The following is a 27,320-nucleotide window of genomic DNA, read 5'->3' on the forward strand; positions in this document are numbered from 1 at the left end:
TCTTAGCATGTGGTCGCCGCTGCTGCGGCTCCGCGCTCTCCTCGTACACCGGTGTTTCTGAGGGAACCTGAAATAAGTTTGGATAGAGCTCTGATTAGTGGTGATTCTGCTTGCATGCAGGGGCTGGTTCTCCTACGCGTATCCACCCATTGGGGTCTTTGTCAGGGAGTCTGTAATGGCCATCTTGATAAAGACCCCATCTTGACCGGGAATTCTGGGGATCATTAGGGCGCTTGTAACGGAGCGTCATACTGATCATACATGGACCCCGGTGAGGACAGTGTGTCCGGAGTTCTTATATCTGAACCTCTGCTAACAGTCCCCACGCCCATAGTACAACATAGGGGCACCCCTTACAATCATTGGAGGTATATACCATCGACACCCGGCTTCTGTTTACACCCCCTCCACCACCTGAGTGTCGGACCAATAGAGACCGTAACACGTTTTGGAACTATTAAGGCGCTCCCTTCATTACACAAGACACTTCATACACAGAGAGGTGGGGCGCCATCATCTAGTGGACATAAGACTAATCACACTCCCTTTATTAGGGACACTACAAGTACCAGCATTTATTTTTCTCATTCAATTCTTTCTATTGAAATTTCCCTATTTCTTTTATCAAGAGCCAACTGTGATTGTTGTTATGTGATTTGTGACATCTAGAATTATTGTCTGTCTATAACGAACTTAGTCAATCATTTATTTTTTCTCCTTTACAAGTCTTTCAAGCACATCCATATATTCATTGCCTGACAGGTTCAGTTACAATCCATTTCACTGTAAGCAATGTAACACAGCAATGAGGAAGGCTAGTCAGATGCTTGGTGCATAGGGAGAGGAATCAGCAGCAGAGAGAAGTAATAATGCCACTGTATAGGTCACTGGTGCGGTATCATCTAGATTACTGTGTCTAGTTCTGGAGGACATATCTTCAGAAGGATATTATTACATTAGAGACTGTACAAAGAAGGGCAACTAGTATGGTGCATGGCCTACATCACACAACATACCCAGAAAGACTAAAACATCTCACTATGGGGGTCATTCCGAGTTGATCGCTCGCTAGCAACTTTTTGCAGTACTGCGATAAGGTTAAATCTCGGCAAAACTGCGCATGCATAAGCACCGCAACGCACAGGCGGGTCGTACGGGTACAAAGAGGATCGGTGAGGGGTGATGGATTTAACGAAGAATCCATTCGCACAGCGGAACGTAAGGTGATTTGACAGAAAGAGGGCGTTTGTGGGTGTTAACGGACCGTTTTCTGTGAATGTTTGGAAAAATGCAGCCGTGTCCAAGCGTTTGCAGGGCGGGTATCTGACGTCAATTTCGGGACCAAAAAGACTGAAGTGATCGCAGCGGCTGAGAAAGTCCAGAGCTACTCAGAAACTGAAAAAAAAAAGTTTTTGTGCCGTCGGCTGCAAAAGTGTTCGCACACTTGCAAAGCTAAAATACACTCCCCCATAGGCGGCGACTATCTGAAAAAAATTGCCAGCGGGCGATCAACTCGGAATGACCCCCTATGTGCAGTGTGAAGTAGAGAAGGGAAAGGGGGGCCATGATAGAGATTGTCACATATATCAGGGGTAAAACAAGGTCCAAAAGGGAAACATTCTCCAAATGAAGAGAAGTAATAGGACACGAGGACATGCACTGACACTGGAGGAAGGGAGGTTCAGGGGAAATTTGAGGAAAAATGACTTCACAGAAAGGGTAGTGGATAAGTGGAATAGCCCCCATCAGAGGTGGTAGATGCTAAGACAGTAGAGCAATATAAACATGAATGGGATAGACATAAGGATACCCTTACACAGAAATAAGGATCAAATAGGTCACCTGGTCACCCTGCCAGCTCCATACGTGCAGTGATATAGCAGTGTTACATCGCATCAGCAGTCCCGATCACCCTGCCAGCACCATATGTGCAGTGAGATAGCAGTGTTACATCATATCAGCGCTCCTGGTCACCCTGCCAACTCCATACGTTCAGTGATATAGCATAGTTACATCACATCAGCACTCCCGGTCACCCAGCCAGCTCCATACGTGCAGTGATATAGCCGTATTACATCACATCAGTGCTCCTGGTCACCCAGCCAGCTCCATACGTGCAGTGATATAGCCGTATTACATCACATCAGCTCTCCTGGTCACCCTACCAGCTCCACACATGCAGTGATATAGCTGTATTACAATACATTAGCGCTCCCAGTCACCCTGCCAGCTCCATAACGTGCAGTGAAATAGAAGTATTACCTCCCTCTCTCCCCGCTCCCCCGGCTGCAGCGAGCGCTGTGTGCGCCCGCTGCAGCCGGCGTCGCTAACTGACGCTAGAGGTCAAAATTGACCCTAGTGTCAGTGCGGCGCTGCTATGGGAGAGATGTCTCGACGTCTCTCCCATAGAGAGGAGCCGGCTCCCGGAGGCAGCGGCAGCAGCTGTCCAGAAGCAGGAGCGAGGCTGGTAAGTATGGTGTATTTTTTTTGTTTAGGGTTTCAAAGCGGCTACAGGGGGCACAACTACACGAGGCACAGCTACTGGGGGCAGATCTACTGGGGGCACTGGTACAGGGGGAACAGCTACTGGGGGCAAATCAACTGAGGGCACTACTACAGGGGGCACAACTACAGGGGGCAAATTAACTGGTGGCACAGCTGCTGGGGACACAACTACAGGGGGATAACTGAGGGTTCTCCCCTTCCCTATGAAGAAGTCATGCCTCACGGCGTGCACCAACCTCTGTCTGTGCAGCAGCTATTTATCCCGGCTTTACTTAGCAATCAGCACCAGCCAGATAACTCAGTCACGATCTCCCGGGCTGTCTTCCAGAAGCTAAGCTTGACTGCTGCCAAGGGCAGATTGGGATGGAAAACCAGCTGAGGAAACCTCTGTAAGCAGCCCCAGTGGAGGCGGGGTTTGCTGAGGGGGGCAGGATCCAGGGCTGGTTCTAGACCTTATGGCACCCAGGGTGTACGATTCCTTTGGTGCCCCACTTTTCCCCATTTAAAACAGGGACAGTGCTCGCTGATGACGTGTGCAAATAATGTAGGGGAGGGGCTTCATTGGGGAAGGGGCATGGCCACATAATAGTACCACATCACATTACACCACACCGTAGTTTCCATCAGTCACATTACACCACACAGTAGTACCCCTTATACACGCCAGGTAGAGCCCCTTATACACAATACGCCAGGTAGAGCCCCTTTTATACATGTTGCACTAGGTAGAGCATGTTATACAAACTGCACCAGGTAGCCCCTTATACACATTTGCACCAGGTAGCACATTATACCCATTGCACCAGGTAGCACTTTATACACATTGCGCCAGGTAGCCCCTTATACACATTGCACCAGGTAGCCCCTTATACACATTACACCAGGTTGCCCCTTATACACATTGCGCCAGGTAGCCCATTATACACATTGCGCCAGGTAGCCCATTATACAGATTGCGCCAGGTATCACATTACACACATTGCACCAGGTAGCCCATTATACACAGTGCGCCAAGTAGCCCCTTATACACACTGCGCCAGGCAGCCCCTTATACACATTGCGCCAGGTAGCCCCTTATACACATTGCGCCAGGTAGCCCCTTATACACATTGCGCCAGGTAGCCCGTTATACACAGTGCGCCAGGTAGCCCATTATACACAGTGTGCCAAGTAGCCCATTATACACATTGCGCCAGGTAGCGCCTTATACAAATTGCACCAGCAAGTCGTCACTCACCATTTGGCACCTGTGGTCCTCCAGCTCTATGTTCTTGTCATACTTCCACGGTGGGGTACGGGCAGCGTGAAGTGGCCAGGATGGTAGGCGGCCGGCCAGAGCAGGAAGTGACGAGGAGCATTTTGGTGCAGGCAGCAGATGGGTGCTGATGGCGCTGGCGGAATGACTGCGGCCTCAGGCTGCAGCGTCTCGGGTGCCCGCCCTGATAGCCCGCACCTAAAACCACCACTGGCAGGTTCCCCTGAGCTGGACGAACAGTGACCCTCCACGCCCCCACCCCAGCAGTCAACAGTCCAACACTGCTAACAAAGTTCCTCCCAGTGCACGTAGGGGGGTCATTCCGAAATGATCGTAGCTGTGCTAAATTTAGCACAGCTACGATCATTCACACCGACATGCAGGGGGACGGCCAGCACAGAGCTAGTACGTCCCGCATGTCAGTGCCGCCCCCCCCGCAGAAGTGCAAAGGCATCACACAACGGCGATGTCTTTGCACTTCAAGAGTAGCTCCCGACCAGCGCAGCTTTAGCGTGGCCGGGAGCTACTCATCGCTCCACGGCCCGCAGTGGCTGTGTGTGACGTCACACAGCCACTGCGGCCCGCCCCCCGTTCGGTCCTGCCACGCCTGCGTTGGCTGGACCTCGCCCACGAAACGGCGGCCAAACGCCGCCGTTCCACCCCCTACCCCCCCACCCAGTGACCGCCTCTGCCTGTCAATCAGGCAGAGGCAATCGTAGCGGTCCGACACCCTTCGGCCGCCTGGCATGTGCCAGCGTACTGCGGTGCCGGCGCATGCACAGTTCTGACTTGATCGCACCACTGCGATAAACTGCTGCGTGTGATCGGGTCAGAATGACCCCCATAGTGCAGCAGAATGCACAAGGACCGAGCGTCCACAGACGTGCAGATTGCCCTCCTGAGCATAGCCTCCAATGTGACCAACCCAGAGTCTGTGCACGCAACTATTCCCAGCAACATGCCCATCTTACCACACACACAAAGCCTGTCCCCACTCCCTACACACACAGCCTGTTTCCCTGTCCCCACACACACACAGCCTGTCCCTCCCCCCCCCACCCCCACCTCCACCCCTACACAGCCTGCCCCTCCAGTCACCATACACACACACTCACCTTGCTCCCTACACACACCTGTCTGTCCTTTCAACTAGAGATGAGCGGGTTCGGTTCCTCGGAATCCGAATCCCCCCGAACTTCAGCCTTTTTACACGGGTCCGAGGCAGACTCGGATCTTCCTGCCTTGCTCGGCTAACCCGAGCGCGCCCGAACGTCATCATCCCGCTGTCGGATTCTCGCGAGGCTCGAATTCTATCGTGAGACTCGGATTCTATATAAGGAGCCGCGCGTCGCCGCCATTTTCACACGTGCATTGAGATTGATAGGGAGAGGACGTGGCTGGCGTCCTCTCCGTTTATAGTTACTGTTAGTAGTTAGTTGATCTGATTGCTGCTTAGCTTATTGTGGGGAGGATTGGGGAGAGCAGTTAGGAGGAGTACAGTCAGTGCAGAGTTTTGCTAGTTTTTTTTAATCCGTTCTCTGCCTGAAAAAAACGCTCCATACCATATCTGTGCTCAGCCTCAGTGTGCTGCATGATATATCTATGTATATCTGACTGTGCTGAGTGCTCACTGCTCACACAGCTGAATTGTGGGGGAGACTGGGGTGCAGTTATAGCAGGAGTACAGTGCACACTTTTGCTGCCAGTGTGACTGACCAGTGACCACCAGTATATTGTCTGCCTGAAAAAGTTAAACACTCCTGTGGTGTTTTTTTTTTTTATTCTATAAACGCATTCTGCTGACAGTGTCCAGCAGGTCCGTCATTCATTATATTATATAAATATTTACCTGCAGTAGTGTTATATTTTTTTTGTTCATCTCTATCATCTTTATCATCTCTATATTAGCAGACGCAGTACGGTAGTCCACGGCTGTGGCTACCTCTGTGTCGTCAGTGCTCGTCCATAATTGTATACCTACCTGTGGTGGGTTTTTTTTTTCTATCTTCTTCATACTAGTAGTTTAGGAGTCTGCTGACAGTGTCCAGCAGGTCCGTCATTATAATATATATGAATGTATTGGGGGTATACCGCACTGGAAAATTAATTGCAGCATTTTTTGCACTCTTATTGGTATTCAACTTCAGATGATTATTTTATTTTATAATATTATTCATCAAAGCTGTTTTATGCAAGCACCCGCTTTACAGGCAGTCGGCACTGAGCGGCATTATACCGTTACCATTTAGGATATTGTTAAACCTTTGATGTTCAGTTATTAAACTGACATATTCCTTTGGCTGAGTAACCTATCATCATTTTTTGTATCTTTATATTTTTCTAGCATTTCTATAGCTCTGTATACAGCGGAACATAATTAATCCCAACATCATCTCTATCATCTTTATCATCTCTATATTAGCAGACGCAGTACGGTAGTCCACGGCTGTGGCTACCTCTGTGTCGTCAGTGCTCGTCCATAATTGTATACCTACCTGTGGTGGGTTTTTTTTTTCTATCTTCTTCATACTAGTAGTTTAGGAGTCTGCTGACAGTGTCCAGCAGGTCCGTCATTATATTATATATACCTGCAGTAGTGATATATATATATTTTTTATATCATTATCATCTCTATACTAGCAGACGCAGTACGGTAGTCCACGGCTGTAGCTACCTCTGTGTCGTCAGTGCTCGTCCATAATTGTATACCTACCTGTGGTGGGGTTTTTTTTTCTATCTTCTTCATACTAGTAGTTTAGGAGTCTGCTGACAGTGTCCAGCAGGTCCGTCATTATATTATATATACCTGCAGTAGTGATATATATATATTTTTTATATAATTATCATCTCTATACTAGCAGACGCAGTACGGTAGTCCACGGCTGTAGCTACCTCTGTGTCGTCAGTGCTCGTCCATAATTGTATACCTACCTGTGGTGGGGTTTATTTTTCTATCTTCTTCATACTAGTAGTTTAGGAGTCTGCTGACAGTGTCCAGCAGGTCCGTCATTATATTAAATATACCTGCAGTAGTGATATATATATTTTTTTTTATATCATTATCATCTCTATACTAGCAGACGCAGTACGGTAGTCCACGGCTGTAGCTACCTCTGTGTCGTCAGTGCTCGTCCATAATTGTATACCTACCTGTGGTGGGGTTTTTTTTTCTATCTTCTTCATACTAGTAGTTTAGGAGTCTGCTGACAGTGTCCAGCAGGTCCGTCATTATATTATATATACCTGCAGTAGTGATATATATATATTTTTTATATCATTATCATCTCTATACTAGCAGACGCAGTACGGTAGTCCACGGCTGTAGCTACCTCTGTGTCGTCAGTCACTCGTCATCCATAAGTATACTAGTATCCATCCATCTCCATTGTTTACCTGAGGTGCCTTTTAGTTGTGCCTATTAAAATATGGAGAACAAAAATGTTGAGGTTCCAAAAATAGGGAAAGATCAAGATCCACTTCCACCTCGTGCTGAAGCTGAAAAAGACAATGGGAGGCGCAGATTTAATCTGTTTGCAGATTTTATTATATGATTATTATATATTAAAAGACAAATTCATACCGGCCGGTATGCGTAAATTACATATATTTAAACATCTCAATAAAATTAATATCCTTAAAACCCCCACAGTATATATTCCTCTCAAACCTATATACAATTAGATGTGCTTCAGGTGATACTTTATATTGCCTCACTAGTAGCTCACTTGCTACCTAGTGGATAAATACCATGGTAACAATTAGAAGTGCACTTCAGCAACTCTTTATTGTGTATTTAATATGAATCTGTGATTTAAATACTGCAGTTGAATATCTTGTTTGTCAAACAGTGCCAATGTTCCATGCAATAATAGTATGTATTCCTGTATGTCCATACAATGTGTTTATGGAAAGTTCAGAGCTCTTGTGCACACATCCAAATCACAGCGTGATATTACTTATTTGGCAAACCTGTCACGACTCCCAGCAGGGTAAGCTATTTGTCCTCCCAGCTATTGGTCTCACATACAGCCTTGTCTGGAGTTCATGGAACAACTCACTTCAGATGTTGTCCCTCCCGGCTGTTTGTGTAGCCTCAGCCTTATCCGGAGTATATGTACCCTTCTGCTCCTCTAATCACTGTTTAGCAATGGGTCACTCATCAGCCGGCCGGCTAGTAGTTATGCAGCACTCGATCCCGTCAGTGGGAGAAAAACACAGACGCGTTTCCCTGCCTTCCAACCTCGGCAGCTTCCTCAGTGTGCCGGCCGGTATGAATTTGTCTTTTAATATATAATAATCATATAATAAAATCTGCAAACAGATTAAATCTGCGCCTCCCATTGTCTTTTTCTATTTTTTCTTGGTTTAAAAAAGGGGTGTTTAAACCAATTACCCCTGGGAAGGCTGCTAGGTTTTCTCTGGGCAATAAAGGCGCCAGGATTTTGCTGTTCGTGCTGAAGCTGCTGCCACTAGTCATGGCCGAGACGATGAAATTCCATCAACGTCGTCTGCCAAGGCCGATGCCCAATGTCATAGTACAGAGCATGTAAAATCCAAAACACCAAATATCAGTAAAAAAAGGACTCAAAAATCTAAAATAAAATCGTCGGAGGAGAAGCGTAAACTTGCCAATATGCCATTTACCACACGGAGTGGCAAGGAACGGCTGAGGCCCTGGCCTATGTTCATGGCTAGTGGTTCAGCTTCACATGAGGATGGAAGCACTCATCCTCTCGCTACAAAGATGAAAAGACTTAAGCTGGCAAAAGCACAGCAAAGAACTGTGCGTTCTTCGAAATCACAAATCCACAAGGAGAGTCCAATTGTGTCGGTTGCGATGCCTGACCTTCCCAACACTGGACGTGAAGAGCATGCGCCTTCCACCATTTGCACGCCCCCTGCAAGTGCTGGAAGGAGCACCCGCAGTCCAGTTCCTGATAGTCAGATTAAAGATGTCAGTGTTGAAGTACACCAGGATGAGGAGGATATGGGTGTTGCTGGCGCTGGGGAGGAAATTGACAAGGAGGATTCTGATGGTGAGGTGGTTTGTTTAAGTCAGGCACCCGGGGAGACACCTGTTGTCCGAGGGAGGAATATGACCATTGACATGCCTGGTGAAAATACCAAAAAAATCAGCTCTTCGGTGTGGAAGTATTTCAACAGAAATGCGGACAACAGGTGTCAAGCCGTGTGTTGCCTTTGTCAAGCTGTAATAAGTAGGGGTAAGGACGTTTACCACCTCGGAACATCCTCCCTTATACGTCACCTGCAGCGCATTCATCATAAGTCAGTGACAAGTTCAAAAACTTTGGGCGACAGCGGAAGCAGTCCACTGACCAGTAAATCCCTTCCTCTTGTAACCAAGCTCACGCAAACCACCCCACCAACTCCCTCAGTGTCAATTTCCTCCTTCCCCAGGAATGCCAATAGTCCTGCAGGCCATGTCACTGGCAATTCTGATGAGTCCTCTCCTGCCTGGGATTCCTCCGATGCATCCTTGAGTGTAATGCCTACTGCTGCTGGCGCTGCTGTTGTTGCTGCTGGGAGTCGATGGTCATCCCAGAGGGGAAGTCGTAAGACCACTTTTACTACTTCCACCAAGCAATTGACTGTCCAACAGTCCTTTGCGAGGAAGATGAAATATCACAGCAGTCATCCTGCTGCAAAGCGGATAACTGAGGCCTTGGCATCCTGGGCGGTGAGAAACGTGCGTCCGGTATCCATCATTACTGCAGAGCCAACTATAGACTTGATTGAGGTACTGTGTCCCCGGTACCAAATACCATCTAGGTTCCATTTCTCTAGGCAGGCGATACCGAAAATGTACACAGACCTCAGAAAAAGACTCACCAGTGTCCTAAAAAATGCAGTTGTACCCAATGTCCACTTAACCACGGACATGTGGACAAGTGGAGCAGGGCAGACTCAGGACTATATGACTGTGACAGCCCACTGGGTAGATATATTGACTCCCGCCGCAAGAACAGCAGCGGCGGCACCAGTAGCAGCATCTCGCAAACGCCAACTCTTTCCTAGGCAGGCTACGCTTTGTATCACCGCTTTCCAGAATACGCACACAGCTAAAAACCTCTTACGGCAACTGAGGAAGATCATCGCAGAATGGCTTACCCCAATTGGACTCTCCTGTGGATTTGTGGCATCGGACAACGCCAGCAATATTGTGTGTGCATTAAATATGGGCAAATTCCAGCACGTCCCATGTTTTGCACATACCTTGAATTTGGCGGTGCAGAATTATTTAAAAAACGAGAGGGGCGTGCAAGAGATGCTGTCGGTGGCCAGAAGAATTGCGGGAAACTTTCGGCGTACAGGCACCACGTACAGAAGACTGGAGCAACACCTGCCCTGCCATCATCTGAAGCAAGAAGTGGTAACGAGGTGGAATTCAACCCTCTATATGCTTCAGAGGTTGGAGGAGCAGCAAAAGGCCATTCAAGCCTATACAACTGACCACGATATAGGAGGTGGAATGCACCTGTCTCAAGAGCAGTGGAGAATGATTTCAACGTTGTGCAAGGTTCTGCTACCTTTTGAACTTGCCACACATGAAGTCAGTTCAGACACTGCCAGCCTGAGTCAGGTCATTCCCCTCATCAGGCTTTTGCAGAAGAAGCTGGAGACATTGAAGGAGGAGCTAACACTGAGCGATTCCGCTAGGCATGTGGGACTTGTGGATGGAGCCCTTAATTCGCTTAACAAGGATTCACGGGTGGTCAATCTGTTGAAATCAGAGCACTACATTTTGGCCACCGTGCTCGATCCTAGATTTAAAACCTACGTTGTATCTCTCTTTCCGGCAGACACAAGTCTGCAGGGGTTCAAAGAACTGCTGGTGAGAAAATTGTCAAGTCAAGCGGAACGCGACCTGTCAACATCTCCTCCTTCACATTCTCCCGCAACTGGGGGTGCGAGGAAAAGGCTCAGAATTCCGAGCCCACCCGCTGGCGGTGATGCAGGGCAGTCTGGAGCGACTGCTGATGCTGACATCTGGTCCGGACTGAAGGACCTGACAACGATTACGGACATGTCGTCTACTGTCACTGCATATGATTCTCTCACCATTGAAAGAATGGTGGAGGATTATATGAGTGACCGCATCCAAGTAGGCACGTCAGACAGTCCGTACGTATACTGGCAGGAAAAAGAGGCAATTTAGAGGCCCTTGCACAAACTGGCTTTATTCTACCTAAGTTGCCCTCCCACAAGTGTGTACTCCGAAAGAGTGTTTAGTGCCGCCGCTCACCTTGTCAGCAATCGGCGTACGAGGTTACTTCCAGAAAATGTGGAGAAGATGATGTTCATTAAAATGAATTATAATCAATTCCTCCATGGAGACATTCACCAACAGCAATTGCCTCCACAAAGTACACAGGGAGCTGTGATGGTGGATTCCAGTGGGGACGAATTGATAATCTGTGAGGAGGGGGATGTACACGGTGATGAATCGGAGGATGATGATGAGGTGGACATCTTGCCTCTGTAGAGCCAGTTTGTGCAAGGAGAGATTAATTGCTTCTTTTTTGGTGGGGGTCCAAACCAACCCGTCATTTCAGTCACAGTCGTGTGGCAGACCCTGTCACTGAAATGATGGGTTGGTTAAAGTGTGCATGTCCTGTTTATACAACATAAGGGTGGGTGAGAGGGCCCAAGGACAATTCCATCTTGCACCTCTTTTTTCTTTAATTTTTCTTTGCGTCATGTGCTGTTTGGGGAGTGTTTTTTGGAAGGGCCATACTGCGTGACACTACAGTGCCACTCCTAGATGGGCCAGGTGTTTGTGTCGGCCACTAGGGTCACTTATCTTAGTCACACAGCTACCTCATTGCGCCTCTTTTTTTTCTTCTTTGCGTCATGTGCTGTTTGGGGAGTATTTTTTGGAAGGGCCATCCGGCCTGACACTGCAGTGCCACTCCTAGATGGGCCAGGTGTTTGTGTCGGCCACTAGGGTCGCTTAGCTTACTCACACAGCTACCTCATTGCGCCTCTTTTTTTCTTTGCGTCATGTGCTGTTTGGGGAGTATTTTTTGGAAGGGCCATCCTGCGTGACACTGCAGTGCCACTCCTAGATGGGCCAGGTGTTTGTGTCGGCCACTAGGGTCGCTGAACTTAGTCACACAGCTACCTCATTGCACCTCTTTTTTTTCTTCTTTGCGTCATGTGCTGTTTGGGGAGTATTTTTTGGAAGGGCCATCCGGCCTGACACTGCAGTGCCACTCCTAGATGGGCCAGGTGTTTGTGTCGGCCACTAGGGTCGCTTAGCTTACTCACACAGCTACCTCATTGCGCCTCTTTTTTTCTTTGCGTCATGTGCTGTTTGGGGAGTATTTTTTGGAAGGGCCATCCTGCGTGACACTGCAGTGCCACTCCTAGATGGGCCAGGTGTTTGTGTCGGCCACTTGGGTCGCTGAGCTTAGTCATCCAGCGACCTCGGTGCAAATTTTAGGACTAAAAATAATATTGTGAGGTGTGAGGTGTTCAGAATAGACTGAAAATGAGTGGAAATTATGGTTATTGAGGTTAATAATACTTTGGGATCAAAATGACCCCCAAATTCTATGATTTAAGCTGTTTTTTAGGGTTTTTTGAAAAAAACACCCGAATCCCAAACACACCCGAATCCGACAAAAAAAATTCGGTGAGGTTTTGCCAAAACGCGTTCGAACCCAAAACACGGCCACGGAACCGAACCCAAAACCAAAACACAAAACCCGAAAAATTTCCGGTGCACATCTCTACTTTCAACACACATACCCTGTTTCCCACAGCCCTCCCACTCTCCCCTGTTTCCCCCAATCACTCATCACTGGGCTTTGCGGACACAGCAGGAGCAGACTGGCAGATCCGGAAAAGGTGGGGGCGTGGCCTAATCACGGACCCGTGACCACGCCCCATTTGGAAGAAAAAAAACCTACCATTAAGTAAGCAGTAAGCACCACTAGCTGGCTCGTCAGAGGGGTCACGGGATTGAAACAGCGGCTAAGTCGCTGTCACCATGCGTCCCTGGAGGCAAGTACACTGCTGGCTGCTGCTGTGGTGCACAGGAGAGGGGAGGCGCCTGTGGCATGTCTCACAAAGGGTGAGGTCACGGCGCAGGGGAGGAAAAAACACATTTTTCAGCGCAGAGAGGGCTTCTGAGGCTTCTCTGGTGCTGCTTACTTGCTGTGATAGGAAAAATATTTTTTCCTGTTTCCAGCAGCAGGGAATGCTGTGGGCCTATTTTCATGGGGTGGCCTGGAGCTGCAGCTCCATCCGCCCCATTGTTAATCCGGCCCTGGGCTGAGTCCAGTCACGAATGGCAGAAAGCTTTTCCGGATCCATGCGAAGCTCCGTCCCCGAGATGATATAACCGAGGAACGGAATTGATGTTACTTCAAAGGTACATTTGGAAAGCTTAGCATAGAGATGATTCTCTCGTAAACGGTGGAGCACTTCTTTGACTTGAGTCCTGTGTTCAACAAGATTCTTGGAAAAGATCAGTATGTCGTCCAAATATACCACAACACTCTGATATAACATGTCACGAAAGATTTAGTTGACGAATCCCTGGAAAACAGCAGGAGCATTACTGAGACCGAACGGCATCACCAAGTATTCGTAATGCCCATCTCGGGTATTGAAGGCAGTCTTCCATTCATCCCCTTCTCGGATGCGTATAAGATTATAAGCTCCCCTCAAGTCGAGTTTGGAGAAAACGCGGGCACCACGAACCCTATCAAATAACTCTGTGATTAGTGGCAAGGGGTATTTATTCTTGATAGTAATATCGTTCAAGCCGCGGTAGTCGATGCATGGTCTCAACTCCCCGTCCTTCTTCTGCACGAAAAAGAAGCCCGCTCCAGCAGGGGAGGAAGAGGGGCGAATAAATCCCTTGAGCAGATTGGACTTAATGTACTCCGACATAGCTTGAGTCTCGGGAAGTGACAGAGGATATGTGCGACCACGAGGTGGCGTCTTCCCTGGGACAAGGTCAATAGGGCAGTCCCAAGGCCTATGAGGTGGTAACAGATCAGCTGCTTGTTCCGAAAATACATCCTTGTACCCTTGATACGCCTCCGGAATATGCTCTTCATCCGTCTTGGAGGAGACACGGAGCGGACAAACAGGAGTGAGACAATTAGCGTGACAAAAGGAACTCCAGGACAGAATTTGTGAAGACTTCCAGTCAATGTGGGGATTATGAATTTTTAGCCAAGGCATTCCAAGGACCAGATCATGGTGCATTTCTGGGATCACCAAGAGTTCCAGACCTTCCTGATGTAGAGCCCCGATCTGCAGCTTAACTGGCCCCGTGCGCCACATTATGAGACCCTTGGAAATTCTAGTCCCGTTGATAGCCGTCAACGAAATTGGCTGCTCGATATGCCGTAACTTTAAACCCATGCTTTGGGCACAGGAGGAAGAAACAAAGTTCCCCGCAGCCCCGGAATCCAACAGGGCTTCACAAGACTTGGAGGCTGAATTGGTGACTAGAGTTACAGGAAGCAAACAGTCCGAAGTTGGAGAAGCTTTTGTCGTAACCCCCAGCTTGACTCCTCCAGAACAAGCTAGGCCTGCCCATTTCCCGGACGGGATTTACACCACAGAATACATGACCACACTCGCTCCGCAGCAGCCCTTACTACACACATAGCAGCAGCAGCCCTTACTACAATTACATGGCAAAACCCCTTACTATATTCACATAGCAGAACTCCTTACTGCACTCACACAACAGCACCCCTTACTACACACACACACGGCAGCACCCATTATTACTACTTGCACCAGATACCAAACTCACACCACAGAACCCATTATCACACTCACTCCGCAGCACTCCTTACTACACACACATGGCACAACCCCTTACTACAATCACACACAGCAGCACCCCTTACTACACTCACACGGCAGCACCCGATACTACACACATACAGCAGCACCCCTTACAACACACAGCAGCACCCATTAACTACCCCCACCTAGCACTCATAAGCCATTCATTGATGAATTTCAACATCCCAGTACCCACTAACTCATTTACCTCCCCACACAACCACATATACACGCACACAGTACACACACACACAAAGTCCACCCACCCATATGTACTCACACTAGACACATAAAGTACACCCACCCACCACATACAGTATAGACCAGAGGTTCCCAAACGCAGTCCTCAAGGCACCCCAATGGTCCTGGTTTTAAATGTATCCATGCTTGGCCACAGGTGACCTAATTAGCACCTTAGTCAATTTGATTTAACCATCTGTGCTGAACCATGGCTATACCTAAAACCTGGACTGTTGGGGTGCCTTGAGGACAGCGTTTGGGAACCTCTGGTATAGACACACAGTACACATATAAAAGTACACACACCCCCACCACTACATATACACACTCAGTACACACACACACAAAGTACACATACCACCACATCTACACACACATGAAGTACACACACACCTCCACCACCACACATACACACACAGTACACATTACATACACACACATAAAGTACAGACGAACTCCCCCACCACCACATCATACCTCCCAACATTTGGATTCCTGAAGCAGGGGAGAAAGGGGGCGTGGCTTCGCGTGGATGACTCAATCGCAAGCCACACCTTCAATTTCCGTCATAGTGGGGGCATGGTTAGTGCTCTGTGAGCTGCTGGCCATGCCCCCAGTCCCTCTGCCACACTGGAATAGACGCTGTGGGCATGCGCATAGTGTCTGGTCACCACTGCTCTGCTCTGAACTTAGCAGCGACTGATAGGGAGCCTCCCAACTGGTAAAAAGAGGGAAAAATGTATTCCTTAGGATGTATGGGGGGACGGTCACTCGATTTTCTGGGGCCTCCCAGCCATTCCGGGAGAGTAGGCAAGTATGATTTTAAATGTTTCTTGTTTTTTGTCATGTACTGTGTATGTATACCGGTATTAGGACCACCAGCATTATATAAACCATGTAAACTGTAAATAATATTGTGTTTTTATGCTTTAAAACATAATAAATTGGATTATACCAGATTCTAAAAGTAGACTGAATATGTGATATTATTCATTTAGGATAAACCCTGGGAGTTATATATGCTAAGTATCCAATTTCTAAGGGCTAGTGGAACCCCTTCCCTCCTCAGCTGCTACTCATATAACAAATAGATATTAGTGCAGCCCTCCCAAACATAGCATATACACACAAACCTCCATCACCACATATATACACACACTACGCACCACATATACACACACACACACAATACAAACTACACACACTGTATACCCCCACATATATACACACACCAGCACATATACACACACATGCCCCCACCACCACATATACACACACAAATCCCCACCATCACATATACACACACACCCTCACCACCACATATACACACACACACACACACACACACATCTCCACCACCACATATACACACACAAAGTACACACAAACACCCCCTCCACCACATATACACAGTATACACTTTACACACACAGTACACACCACACACACACACACACACAAAGTACACACATCAACCACAACATATACCCACACTCCCACCACCACATATATAAACACACGCACACACAGTACACACACCACCACATATATACATGCACATGCACACACAGTACACACTATACACACACACACACACACACCACTACATAGTACACATAGTACCCACACCACACACAGTACACACCACCACATATACATACAGTACACACACATTCAGTACACACACCACACAAACAGTATACACACATTAATCAAGAAAACACTTGCCAAGCTTCCTGCAGCAGCAGCTCCCCGTACAGTCTGGGGGCGGAGCTTAGCTAAGTGGCAGCAGGACCCCCAGTGAAGGACAGACTGGAGGACGGGCAGCCAGCAGACTGCCTGCACGCACCATGATATGTCAGGTGACAGTGCTGGAGGCAGAGGCATGGGAGAGAGGAGGCTGCTGGCAGTTTTTTTTGTGTCAATGCTGTCAGTTTGCTGTGGGCCTATTTTCAATGGGGGGCCTGCAGCTGCAGATCCATCCGCCCCATTGTTAATCCGGGTCTGCCCACTCTAAATTTTTGAGTGTTTGTAGAGTTACAAGTGATGTACAGGAAATGAAGAGACAGATATTATGATGGAGAACATTATATGGAAAGGGAAACCCTAGAAACCAGCTATTAACCACTTGCCTGGCATGGTGGCATCATATGCGACCACACCAGCACGTGCTTTATCTGACCTGGTGGCACAGGATGCGACCAGTCAGACAGACAGTGTTAGCAGCTGCAGGGAAGAGAAACTTCATGTTTTACACCTAATTCACTCATAAAAACCCGACAATCTCTGAGCGTCTTTTTTGGGGAAAAAGTGACAGTTAAGGGCTAAAGGCTCAGTACACAAATGGTTCAAAGCAAGTGCATATATATATATATATATTCATGAGTGTGCTGGTTTAAAGAGAGTGTATGTGTGTGTATATATATACAGATAGATAGATAGATAGATACACACACACATATATATCTACATATCTACTGTATGTATAGGCCACCATACACCATACAACTCTTTAAACCAGGAAGCTCATGAAGTGTGTGTGTGTGTGTGTGTGTATGTATATATATATATATATATATATATATATTTGTATACTTAATTGTTCTTAAAACTGGGTTTATGTGGTTTTGTTTGAATCTCCCAGAAGGATATGATGCAGGAAGGTTGTATGTAATTGTGCATCAACACGGATACCTGCACCTGTATGGACTGATGAAATAAACAAGCTGGACATTTCTCAAGGCTGGTGCTGATGGCTGGTGATGATGTCAGTCAGCCAGTACACTGTGACATCACAGACATGGTATAATCGGCTGCTGCTGCCTCTGGAACCTCACTTCTCAATACGAGTTGCTTGGTGAAGGAGCTTTGAAGAGAGAGAGAGAGAGAAATTCAATATAGCGAATTATCAGCCTGAGACTGAAGATGTCTCTAGGTGAGAGGAGACCGCCCGGCCTCACTCTAATAAAAGAGGCGGACATGAACGATGACCTTTACTTACAAATGGTCACTTACCACGCTGTGACGTTCGGCACAATTGTAACATCGTATGTCAGTGCTGAAATGGAAGATGCCCCAAAAGTGGTATACTACAATGAAGAGGAAGAAGAGGAGGAAGAAGAGGATGATGTCACCAGTGAGACGTGCTCCGATAGTTATTATTATCCAACCGTCTATACTGGTGATGATGATAATGATGAGGATGATGAAGATGATGGCAGAGAGGCAGATACACCTGATGGGGATACAGATGACACCAGTGCAGAAGAAGACATCTGCAATACTGAGACCCTTGACACTGTTATCATACTCGATGACAGCGATGAGGAAGACATCATTGAGGCAGATTATTACTACCCTAAGGTGACATTTTATGTGTGGGATGGATGGCTGAATAACACCAACAAGAGAACATCTCCAGCCAAGAAAATACCTCCCGGCCTCACTCACATAAAAGACACTGAGCCACAAATAAATGATTGGCATGACGTTCTGGAGAACACCAGCCAGAAAACGTCTCTAGGTTGGAGAAGGCCTTCCAGCCTTAATCTCATCTGCCATGAATGTCCTTACATTACCACCCAGAAAACATCTCCAGGTGAGAAAAGACATCCCGGCCTCACTATTATACAAGAGGCCGAGCCGCGCACAAGCGCCTGCCACACTCCTGACAAAACCACCACTGGTGCTATAAATTATAAGGCCAAATACAATGTCAGGACCTGGATACAGAGCAAGCTGGGGAGGAGATTTAAGAAGGAAGACTCTGAGAATGCCTACAGCACAGAGAAAACATCCAAGAGAAATGTCTTCCAGTGGATAAGAGCAAAGCTGGGCAGAAAACCAAAGAGATCTGACTAACCCGCTTACAGCGAGATACTTACATCAGCTCACCATCTTCCAGATGTAAGTAACAACGGACTTATTATTTACCATCCTCATATACCAACTGTTTAACATCAAAGAATAACATCTATAAGTTGTACTATACTATATTGTACTATAACAACATCTAAATACAACTATAATATAACAACTTATAACATCTATATACAACTATAATATAACAACAATAAACTAAAATAACAACTACAATCGTGTTTGAGTGTTTATGCTTTGTGACTGTTACTACCATGTATGCTGGTATAGGCTCCAATTGCCACTATGTTATTTGGGTATAAATACAGGAGTCTGGTAAGGTGACAGGGTGATGGGTATGTGAGGGGCATGGTACAATGGGGTGGTCTTCAGCATGCCGGTTGTCGGGATCCCGGCGCACAGTATACCGGCGCCGGGATCCCGACAGCCGGCATACTGACACTTATTCTCCCTCGTGGGGGTCCATGACCCCCCTGGAGGGAGAATAAAATAGTGTGGCGCGCGTAGCGCGGCGAGCCCGCAAAGGGCTCATTTGCGCTCGCCACACTGTCGGTAAGCCGGCGGTCGGGCTCCCGGCACCGGTATGCTGGGCGCCGGGAGCCCGACCGCCGGCATATCGTAGTGAACCCGGTACAATGATATGGGCGATTGCTGGGATTACAGGTAACGCTTATCACCCCTTTACAAAAAGTACAAGGTAAACGTCAAATGGTTAGAACTCTCCAGCTTGGAATTCTCTATCTTTCTATGCAAGGGCAGATAGCTCAATGAATAGTGTGTCCGACTGCAATGTCATAGGCAATGGGTTTGTATCCTGGGCACATCAGCATCCTGAAATGTAATGAAGGACAGTGCGACTGAACAACAAGGAGCTCTCAAGTCAAGTCCATAAATGCTGTATAGGTATTAGCGACAATAGGGGTGGGGATAGGAGACAGGGCGGTCAGTAGATGGTGGGCTTCAAAAAGGGGGAAACTGCAAGTGAAATTAATTAGATCATTTATAATTGACAAGTGCTGTCAACAGCGCCCCCTACCCTGCAGCGCTATGTGCGGAGCACACACCTAGTTACGGCCCTGGGTACAGGTGTATTCTCACTGACACATATTGGAGCCTTGTGTATGTGAGGGGCACGGTACAATGATATGGGAGATTGCTGGGATTACAGGTAACGCACTGTGGACAGCACCGTGCAGGATATACAGGTACGTGGGACACATGTTAGGGTGGTGTAGGTTTATTCTCATGAACACATATTGGAGAATTTGGTAACTGGAATAAGCAGGTAACTGAAGCATTCCCCCTGATTTATGCTATAACACGGTCACAGCACCTATGGTGCTACGGAGAACAGCTCTATAATGACATAAAGCAGCCAATCTGAAGAGGGAAAGGCCTGCAGAGAGGGAGGTATGATGGACAGGAAGATACAGAGTAATGGACAAGCCTACACACCCAGATAGTGGATGGTCCCAATCTTCTGGATGGAACTGGTCAGTCACCGATCCCTTTTCTTTCCACTGGGACTCCTCCATACCCCGGTTCTCCACACCTGAGCATTAGACTTGCATTGTTTCCACTCTGAGCTCTTCATCTGCATGCCTGGAAGAGAGACACCAGCCGTCATGACATCACATCATATAAGCCCCACAGAGAGCAGCATGGACATAGTATGGAAGAGGTAATACATATATCACAGAATTGCTGGGGCTTTTCAGATGGACACGGACAATGCACCCACTATTCAGCAGAACAACCCTCCCCCACAACTAATTGAGATAGAGGGGCCACATGCCCAGACCCCCAATGCAGTTATATAGCACCAGCATGCACTGTTGCCCTGTACAACTCTCACCATCCTGGTGCTGCAGTTCCGCTAACTTCCCTCCATTTTCACTAAGGCCACAGCCCCCTACTCTAGTTCGCTCATTCTCCTCCCTTATAATTTCAGACCACCTATTGTACCCAGACAGCTCTCCCTTCCACCCGCAATCACCCCCATTCCCCTCCTTCTAACAACCCCACTACCAATCACCTCACCCTCCATTATCGCCAGTTTGCCTCCTTCATCCACCCACCCTCTATTACCCCAACTTTCATTACTTTTACACTTCTGTCCCCTGTACTAACTACTCCGCTACACCTCCCATCCTTCTATTATCTCTTCATCCTTTATTACCTCCATTCCTGTTCCAGACACCTCTCCCATACCCTAAGGAAACCATCATCCGCCTTACTCTATTACCCCAATGTACTCCCCTCTGATACTCCCATGGCTCCATTCTTACCACCTATGTCCCGCTGTCTCAATTTCCCTTATTCATCTTTCATAAAATCCAAGACCCATTCTCTAGTTCCTCCATTACCCTTCCCTGAAGTTACAGAGCCCAATTCTCTTCTACTACTGCTCCAATCCCATTTACCCCACACCTATTATATCATTGTCCCTCCATTACCCCTCTAATACCACACTGCGCTTTCTGCTGTTTCAATCCCATTTACCCCACAACTATTATATCATTCTCCCCCCTTTACCCCTATAATACCCCACTGCTCTTTCTGCTACTCCAATCCCATTTACCCCACACCACCTCATCTCATCCTCTCTCCATTACCACCTCAATTACAGTTTAATGCCAAAAAAATGCAAAATCATGCACTTGGGGTCTCAAATATCCAAAGGCTAAATATAGTATTAATGGCATTATACAGGGAACTACTGAGGAGGAAAGGGATCTAGGAGTCACTATCTCAGGTGACATAAAGGATAAATATAGTATTAATGGCACTATACTGGGAACTACTGAGGAGGAAAGGGATCTAGGAGTCACTATCTCAGGTGACATAAAGGCATGTAAGCAACGTAACTAATTTGACTAGAAGATTTCACTTCGTGCTCACCGATACGGGCATATGGTTGTGGGCAGCAAGATTGTAAGATAGGGCTTCCCCAAAACCTCCCTATAAAATACTAACAGTGAAATGGATTGTAACTGCGCCTGTCAGGCAATGAATATATGGATGTGCTTGAAAGACTTGTAAGAGAGGGAAAAAAAATGATTTACTAAGTTCGTTATCGACAGACAATTCTAGATGTCACAAATCACATAACAATCACAGTTGGCTCTTGATAAAAGAAATAGGGAAATTGCAATAGAAAGAACTAAATGAGAAAAAGAAAAGATGGGGGGTTGCTGGTACTTGTAGTGTCCCTATAGAGGGAGTGTGATTAGTCTTATGTCTACTAGAGGATGGCGCCCCTCCTCTCTGTGTATGAAGTGTCTTGTGTAATGAAGGGAGCCCCTAAATAGTCCCAAAACGTGTTACGGTCTCTATTGGTCCGGCACTCAGGTGGTGGAGGGGGGGGGGGGGGTGTAAACAGAAGCCGGATGACGATGGTAAATACCTCCAATGATTGTAAGGGCTGCCCCTATGTGGTACTATGGGTGGGGGGACTGTTAGCAGCGGTTCAGATATAAGAACTCCGGACACACTGTCCTCACCGGGGTCCGGGTATGATCAGGATGACACTGCGTGACAAGCGCCCTAATGATCCCCAGGATTCAGAGCCAGTATTAGGAGAGGAGGGGGGGGGGGGGGGAAATCAAAAGCATCGAGGCCTGTGAAGGACGGTCCGCCAGGCTTGTCTCCTCTCCTTACGGAGTCTTACCTGTTCCTACGCTCTGTGTGTCTCAGCGTCCACCTGCTTCTGTTCTCTTCGCGTCTCCTACAGCTGTTGCTGTTTCCTGGTGGCTTCTGGTTAAGGCTTCTTAGTATGTGGTCGCCGCTGCTGCGGCTCCGCGCTCTCCTCGTACACCGGTGTTTCTGAGGGAACCTGAAAGAAGTTTGGATAGAGCTCTGATTAGTGGTGATTCTGCTTGCATGCAGGGGCTGGTTCTCCTACGCGTATCCACCCATTGGGGTCTTTGTCAGGGAGTCTGTAATGGCCATCTTGATAAAGACCCCATCTTGACCGGGAATTCTGGGGATCATTAGGGCGCTTGTAACGGAGCGTCATACTGATCATAAATGGACACCAGTGAGGACTGTGTGTCCGGAGTTCTTATATCTGAACCTCTGCTAACAGTCCCTACGCCCATAGTACAACATAGGGGCACCCCTTACAATCATTGGAGGTATTTACCATCGTCACCCGGCTTCTGTTTACACCCCCTCCACCACCTGAGTGTCGGACCAATAGAGACCGTAACACGTTTTGGAACTATTAAGGCGCTCCCTTCATTACACAAGACACTTCATACACAGAGAGGTGGGGCGCCATCATCTAGTGGACATAAGACTAATCACACTCCCTTTATTAGGGACACTACAAGTACCAGCATTTCTTTTTCTCATTCAATTCTTTCTATTGAAATTTCCCTATTTCTTTTATCAAGAGCCAACTGTGATTGTTGTTATGTGATTTGTGACATCTAGAATTATTGTCTGTCTATAACGAACTTAGTCAATCATTTATTTTTTCTCTTTTACAAGTCTTTCAAGCACATCCATATATTCATTGCCTGACAGGTTCAGTTACAATCCATTTCACTGTAAGCAATGTAACACAGCAATGAGGAAGGCTAGTCAGATGCTTGGTGCATAGGGAGAGGAATCAGCAGCAGAGAGAAGTAATAATGCCACTGTATAGGTCACTGGTGCGGTATCATCTAGAATACTGTGTCTAGTTCTGGAGGACATATCTTCCGAAGGATATTATTACATTAGAGACTGTACAAAGAAGGGCAACTAGTATAGTGCATGGCCTACATCACACAACATACCCAGAAAGACTAAAACATCTCAATATGGGGGTCATTCCGAGTTGATCGCTCGCTAGCAACTTTTTGCAGTACTGCAATAAGGTTAAATCTCGGCAAAACTGCGCATGCATAAGCACCGCAACGCGCAGGCGGGTCGTACGGGTACAAAGAGGATCGTGATGGGTGATGGATTTAACGAAGAATCCATTCGCACAGCGGAACGTAAGGTGATTTGACAGAAAGAGGGCGTTTGTGGGTGTTAACGGACCGTTTTCTGTGAATGTTTGGAAAAATGCAGCCGTGTCCAAGCGTTTGCAGGGCGGGTATCTGACGTCAATTTCGGGACCAAAAAGACTGAAGTGATCGCAGCGGCTGAGTAAGTCCAGAGCTACTCAGAAACTGAAAAAAAAAAGTTTTTGTGCCGTCGGCTGCAAAAGTGTTCGCACACTTGCAAAGCTAAAATACACTCCCCCATAGGCGGCGACTATCTGAAAAAAGTTGCCAGCGAGCGATCAACTCGGAATGACCCCCTATGTGCAGTGTGGAGCAGAGAAGGGAAAGGGGGGCCATGTTAGAGATTGTCACATATATCAGGGGTAAAACAAGGTCCAAAAGGGAAACATTCTCCAAATGAAGAGAAGTAATAGGACACGAGGACATGCACTGACACTGGAGGAAGGGAGGTTCAGGGGAAATTTGAGGAAAAATGAGTTCACAGAAAGGGTAGTGGATAAGTGGACTAGCCCCCATCAGAGGTGGTAGATGCTAAGACAGTAGAGCAATATAAACATGAATGGGATAGACATAAGGATACCCTTACACAGAAATAAGGATCAAATAGGTCACCTGGTCACCCTGCCAGCTCCATACGTGCAGTGATATAGCAGTGTTACATCGCATCAGCAGTCCCGATCACCCTGCCAGCACCATATGTGCAGTGATATAGCAGTGTTACATCATATCAGCGCTCCCGGTCACCCTGCCAACTCCATACGTTCAGTGATATAGCATAGTTACATCACATCAGCACTCCCGGTCACCCAGCCAGCTCCAAAATTGACCCTAGTGTCAGTACGGCGCGGCTATGGGAGAGATGTCATGACGTCTCTCCCATAGAGAGGAGCCGGCTCCTGGACAGCTGCTGCCGCTGCCTCCGGAAGCATAAGCGAGGCTGGTAAGTATGGTGTATTTTTTTGGTTTAGGGTTTCAAAGCGGCTACAGGGGGCACAGCTACAAGAGGCACAGCTACTGAGGGCAGATCTACAGGGGGCACAACTACACGAGGCACAGCTACTGGGGGCAGATCTACTGGGGGCACTGGTACAGGGGGAACAGCTACTGGGGGCAAATCAACTGAGGGCACAGCTACTGGGGGCACTACTACAGGGGGCACAACTACGGGGGGCAAATTAACTGGTGGCACAGCTGCTGGGGACACAACTACAGGGGGATAACTGAGGGTTCTCCCCTTCCCTATGAAGAAGCCATGCCTCACGGCGTGCACCAACCTCTGTCTGTGCAGCAGCTATTTATCCCGGCTTTACTTAGCAATCAGCACCAGCCAGATAACTCAGTCACAATCTCCCGGGCTGTCTTCCAGAAGCTAAGCTTGACTGCTGCCAAGGGCAGATTGGGATGGAAAACCAGCTGAGGAAACCTCTGTAAGCAGCCCCAGTGGAGGCGGGGTTTGCTGAGGGGGGCAGGATCCAGGGCTGGTTCTAGACCTTATGGCACCCAGGGTGTACGATTCCTTTGGTGCCCCACTTTTCCCCATTTAAAACAGGGACAGTGCTCGCTGATGACGTGTGCAAATAATGTAGGGGAGGGGCTTCATTGGGGAAGGGGCATGGCCACATAATAGTACCAATTCACATTATACCACACCGTAGTCTCCATCAGTCACATTACACCACACAGTAGTACCCCTTATACACGCCAGGTAGAGCCCCTTATACACAATACGCCAGGTAGAGCCCCTTTTATACATGTTGCACTAGGTAGAGCATGTTATACAAACTGCACCAGGTAGCCCCTTATACACATTTGCACCAGGTAGCGCATTATACCCATTGCACCAGGTAGCACATTATACACATTGCGCCAGGTAGCCCCTTATACACATTGCACCAGGTAGCCCCTTATACACATTACACCAGGTAGCCCCTTATACACATTGCGCCAGGTAGCCCATTATACACATTGCGCCAGGTAGCCCATTATACACATTGCGCCAGGTATCACATTACACACATTGCACCAGGTAGCCCATTATACACAGTGCGCCAAGTAGCCCCTTATACACACTGCGCCAGGTAGCCCCTTATACACATTGCGCCAGGTAGCCCCTTATACACATTGCGCCAGGTAGCCCCTTATACACATTGCGCCAGGTAGCCCGTTATACAGTGCGCCAGGTAGCCCATTATACACAGTGCGCCAGGTAGCGCCTTATACAAATTGCACCAGCAAGTCGTCACTCACCATTTGGCACCTGTGGTCCTCCAGCTCTATGTTCTTGTCATACTTCCACGGTGGGGTACGGGCAGCGTGAAGTGGCCAGGATGGTAGGCGGCCGGCCGGAGCAGGAAGTGACGAGGGGCATTTTGGTGCAGGCAGCAGATGGGTGCTGATGGCGCTGGCGGAATGACTGCGGCCTCAGGCTGCAGCGTCTCGGGTGCCCGCCCTGATAGCCTGCGCCTATAACCACCACTGGCAGGATCCCCTGAGCTGGACGAACAGTGACCCTCCACGCCCCCACCCCAGCAGTCAACAGTCCAACACTGCTAGCAAAGTTCCTCCCAGTGCACGTAGGGGGGTCATTCCGAAATGATCGTAGCTGTGCTAAATTTAGCACAGCTACGATCATTCACACCGACATGCGGGGGGACGGCCAGCACAGAGCTAGTACGTCCCGCATGTCAGTGCTGCCCCCCCCCCCCCGCAGAAGTGCAAAGGCATCGCACAACGGCGATGTCTTTGCACTTCAAGATTAGCTCCCGACCAGCGCAGCTTTAGCGTGGCCGGGAGCTACTCATCGCTCCACGGCCCGCAGCGGCTGTGTGTGACGTCACACAGCCACTGCGGCCCGCCCCCCTTCGGTCCTGCCACGCCTGCGTTGGCTGGACCTCGCCCACGAAACGGCGGCTAAACGCCGCCGTTCCAACCCCTACCCTCCCACCCAGTGACCGCCTCTGCCTGTCAATCAGGCAGAGGCAATCGTAGCGGGCCGACGCCCTTCGGCCGCCTGGCATGCGCCAGCGTACTGCGGTGCCGGCGCATGCACAGTTCTGACTTGATCGCACCACCGCGATAAACTGCTGCGTGTGATCGGGTCAGAATGACCACCATAGTGCCGCAGAATGCACAAGGACCGAGCGTCCACAGACGTGCAGATTGCCCTCCTGAGCATAGCCTCCAATGTGACCAACCCAGAGTCTGTGCACGCAACTATTCCCAGCAACATGCCCATCTTACCACACACACAAAGCCTGTCCCCACTCCCTACACACACAGCCCGTTTCCCTGTCCCCACACACACACAGCCTGTCCCTCCACCCCTACACAGCCTGCCCCTCCAGTCACCATACACAAACACTCACCTTGTTCCCTACACACACCTGTCTGTCCTTTCAACACACATACCCTGTTTCCCACAGCCCTTCCACTCTCCCCTGTTTCCCCCAATCACTCATCACTGGGCTTTGCGGACACAGCAGGAGCAGACTGGCAGATCCGGAAAAGGTGGGGGCGTGGCCTAATCACGGACCCGTGACCACGCCCCCTTTGGAAGAAAAAAAAACTACCATTAAGTAAGCAGTAAGCACCACTAGCTGGCTCGTCAG

Source organism: Pseudophryne corroboree, chromosome 12, assembly GCF_028390025.1.
Source record: "Pseudophryne corroboree isolate aPseCor3 chromosome 12, aPseCor3.hap2, whole genome shotgun sequence".
NCBI classification, from domain to species: domain Eukaryota; kingdom Metazoa; phylum Chordata; class Amphibia; order Anura; family Myobatrachidae; genus Pseudophryne; species Pseudophryne corroboree.